The following is a 3990-nucleotide window of genomic DNA, read 5'->3' on the forward strand; positions in this document are numbered from 1 at the left end:
ACACAAGCTCAGCATCAACTGCCCTGTGAAGAAAAACTCCTATATAAATGGTACCTGTTTCTGGGGGATAAAACAAGGGTCTGTGGAAGGCCTGAGGCTTTTTGCTGGAACTGAGGCTGAGACCTTGGACTTCAGTCTTGTCCACCGAATAAAGCTAATACTTCCACAAGCCTGACTGTCTGTGAGCTGTTTACCCACCGTTTCACCTCAGAATCGTCGGCTGGCAGGATGGCAGACGCGTGTTCCGAGCTGGAGGGGAAAGACCTCATCCTCCATCCTTCCATCAGTCAACCTCTTCAGGGCCTGACTTGCAACAAGAGGGGTCACCTCAAAAGACACAACGACCTCAAGCAGACCCTGCCTCTGGGAAAGCTCCTGTCATGGGCATGGGGGCAGGCACTGTCTTGGGGGAGCTCTCACATCCCTAATGCAGGTCTGGGTCGGGGAACAAGTGGGGCAGTGGCTCCCCACTTCTGGTCTGACATGGGCCAGCTGGGCACAGGCATGGGTTCGCACCCCACCTCCCCAAGAGCCAACAGAGCTTCTCCTGCCCCAGCTGCCAGCTGGGCCCTGTCAGCTCCAGGCTGGAGGCTGGCCCAGGAAGACACTGACTGTTCTGTAGAAAAGCAGACGTGACCCATTGGCCTCCAGCACTTACGGCACAGGGTTCTGGAACTAGATTTCTGAGAATGGCCCAGTGTCTCGCTTGACCGACTTATGTTTCAGACTAGTACAGGGTAGTGGTGCTTAGTCAGGGAGGCTGGTCACCATGGACACACTGTCAAGCTGGTGAAGTGATGGAAAGCCTGGGCACACCCCAGGGTTCGGCTGAGACCCGCTCTCCTGGCCCCTCCTCAATGCTAATGGATGGATTCTATCACTGGTTCCGGAACTCAGCAGAGAGAAAACCCAGCCCAGCGATGCCAGATACAAAAGATGTTAGTGAGGACGGCTCTGATGAGATAAATGCGGACGACAAACAAAAATAACTACAACAAAAAAGAGCATCTCCGGGGCCATGTCTACGTGCCATCTGGACTTGGAATGCACTCCCAGGCCGTCTGTGGCATCAGTCCTGGAAGCCACCTCGGCCACGTCAGCACCAAGTAGCTGGGCCACAGAAGGTCACCCCCAAAACCAGCGACTTTGGCTACAGTCAGAAATGGAACCCCCCAGGGCTCAGTCAACACGGCTTTATTTACACTCTGCCGGCCACCAAGGGCACCCACTGCCAGGGTCCCCACACATGGTCATGGGTGCATGGTGACCTTCACAGGCAGCCGATGAGGGCTCCCAAGAGCCGGTCTTCCTTCCCATACAGTTTCCCGCCAGCCTTGGTCATCAACAGGCCCGCAGTCAGGCCACTCAAGAGGACAAGGAACCGCAGTGTCTTCTGCAGACTCAGGGTGGATTGGACGCTCTCCCCTGGAAACCTGTTCCTCTACTCGGGGTCCAGTGAGTCATAGAATTCTATTAGCAACTTGTCTTTGATCTCTAAGAGCTCATGAAGCCATGTCCTCATGGACAGCTGCTCTTCCAGGAACTGTGTCCTGTCAATCCAGGCAATGTGGATGTGAATTTTGGGACATTCTTTGCAGAGAAATCCAGTCATGATGGGGGCCTCCTTTCGCTGCCCCTTCTCATCCGTCGTGCCCTCAAAAGTCAAGGTAATGTCCTAGATGACGTGTTAGTGCAGTCAAAGGCCATGAGGTTGTCTTGATATGAGATGTCAGCACATTCCTCAGCACCGGGGAGGGGGGGCCTTCTTGAGCAGCAAATGCTTGACTATCTGAAACAACCTTGGTGAGTTCTGGATTATGCCTTGTCCCCTCCGGAAAAAAAACAAGATACATCGGGGTTCCTGCCTGCACATAGCTCAGCAACTTCCCTCTCATCTCTTTCTAGTTGAACTTGGCACTTCCCTTTACATAGATGCCCCTGTGCTGAGAGAAATAGCAGCCGTACAAGGGGGGGGGGGGGGAGCACTTCAGCCAGTCCTTGAGCACGTAGCGCACGTGGCCCAGAGCTTTTTGTCTGATAAACAGAATGTCTGGGAGAATCCAGGCCACTGTGCTTTAATGGTTTGCTAAGTATATCACTTTCTCTTTGTTTTTGTTTTTTTTTTGTTTGATTGTTTTTTGTTTTGTTTTGTTTTTTGGCATATCTCCATAGAGTAGTATCTGAACCCCAGTGTAGTGCTCGAAGAAGAAGAAGAAGAGCATGATGCTCTGATAGACGCAGTAGAGCCGGTTGTCCACAGCCTGGTAGAAGCGCCGGCAGCAGTGTGGACAGCAGGCACCAGGAGCCCCACGTCAGCACATAGGTGGGCTCCGAGCCCAGCAGCACAGTGGCAGCATGCAGCATATCACATGGCCGAGTGTCGGGGACCCAAAGTTGGAATCGGACTCAGCCAGGACACGGCAGCCTGCAGCCTGCGGGACTAAGGCTCCCGACCTGCTCTACCCCATGACCCTCGCCTGTCCTTGGGGCCTGTCGGGGTGGCGCACCTGCCAACAAACTCCAAAACTAAATTTCAAAATTAATTTTCCCATCTCAAATACAGCAGTATTCTTTTTTTAAACTAAAAGTTTATTGATTTACCACTAATAATGTCATGCAAATTTTAGAAACATAGGTCAGAGATATAATACAGTGGATAGGTGGCTTGCCTGCTGGTAGCATTTAATATGTTCCCCACAGATCCAGGGGTAAGCCCTAACTAAACACTGCTATGTATGCACAAGAGAGAAAGACAGACAGAGAATTCTAGTATCTAGAATGATTTCATACACACCTCAATCAGAATTACACTGCTCTTGTCCAGTATCAGTGTGAACCGCCTGAACTTTTTCCTCTCCCCTCTAGCAATCATACTGGGATTTTGCGGAATAATATTTTTGTTATAGTCACAGCATTAACATAATAGGAATCTAATATTTCTAGAGGAAGTCAGTCAGAAGACTGGCTAGGATGTTCATAGCCTGGATCAAAAATTCCTGAGGAAATATTACAAGCAGACCCACTAAGAAGTTTTTCCCCTCAAGTGTGGATGGCTGGAGGATTCCTGAGAAGTCTCTCATCAAAAGGCCCACTGAGTTTTTTCTCTCAGTGGATAATTGAATGAGATGTTTTGTTAATTAAACTGACATTTTGCTTCCTTTACTATAAACATTTAATTGATATATATTGATATATATACTGTTATATATATATATGTGCTCTCTTCTGCTGTGTATATAGTAATCCCTTCTCATCTTAACATGAGGATTTTTACAGGCAATATAGGCCTAATTAAATTTATCTTTACCTGGAATACTCATCAAAAAAACAATTTCTTCTCTCCTTATCTTAGAACACTATAGCAGTTTGTAACAGAAAAGATAGCTTTGCTTCAGGGACTTCCCCTAGTCACTTTGAATACCTGCTAACTAATCTATACTCCAAAAAGGTTTGGCCAGGATAGCACTGGGCTACTGAATTTACTAGGTATAAATTCTGTGTCCCTTTCATATAGTTTTATCTCTTTCAAAACCAGACCTTAGGAAGTTAGTTTTAGCCCCTAAACCAGAAAACTTCTATCCTTAGGTAAAGGAAATTTGTTTAGAAAACCTTGCTTCTTGCTAACCTCTTAATTTACATCAGTATGATATCTAGGACCAGGCCAAAGATGAACTACTTTGAAATGTAAAAGTTTGCCTTTCTTTTTTCCTCTGGGCTCCTAACTGAACTATATTCTATTCTAAGATTACAAACCACCTAGAGCCATGTGTATTATTTTAAACATCAAACAATGTACACTGATGCGTTTCTGTACTCTGCTAAGAAACAAAATGTGAGCATTCCTCTCATAATATAACTGTCCCTTTTGGAGGAGTTGTCACATGCTTGCCAGAACATTTTTCCCCATACATTCTTGTGTGGTCTCATTTCTTCATATTTCATATTCCACTATTCCTGTATATACTCTTCTCAAAGGAGACTCAAAAGTAG

The 3990-nt window shown here is 47.0% G+C and overlaps 1 pseudogene; it reads right to left on the bottom strand.

Moving 5' to 3' along the window:
* Nucleotides 1-1270: 1270 nt before the first annotated feature.
* Nucleotides 1271-2364, bottom strand: LOC126004467 (1-acyl-sn-glycerol-3-phosphate acyltransferase epsilon-like; annotated as a pseudogene).
* Between the last annotated feature and the right edge of the window lie 1626 nt (nt 2365-3990).

The sequence above is a fragment of the Suncus etruscus genome, chromosome 3 (assembly GCF_024139225.1).
Source record: "Suncus etruscus isolate mSunEtr1 chromosome 3, mSunEtr1.pri.cur, whole genome shotgun sequence".
In the NCBI taxonomy this organism is placed as follows: Eukaryota; Metazoa; Chordata; class Mammalia; order Eulipotyphla; family Soricidae; genus Suncus; species Suncus etruscus.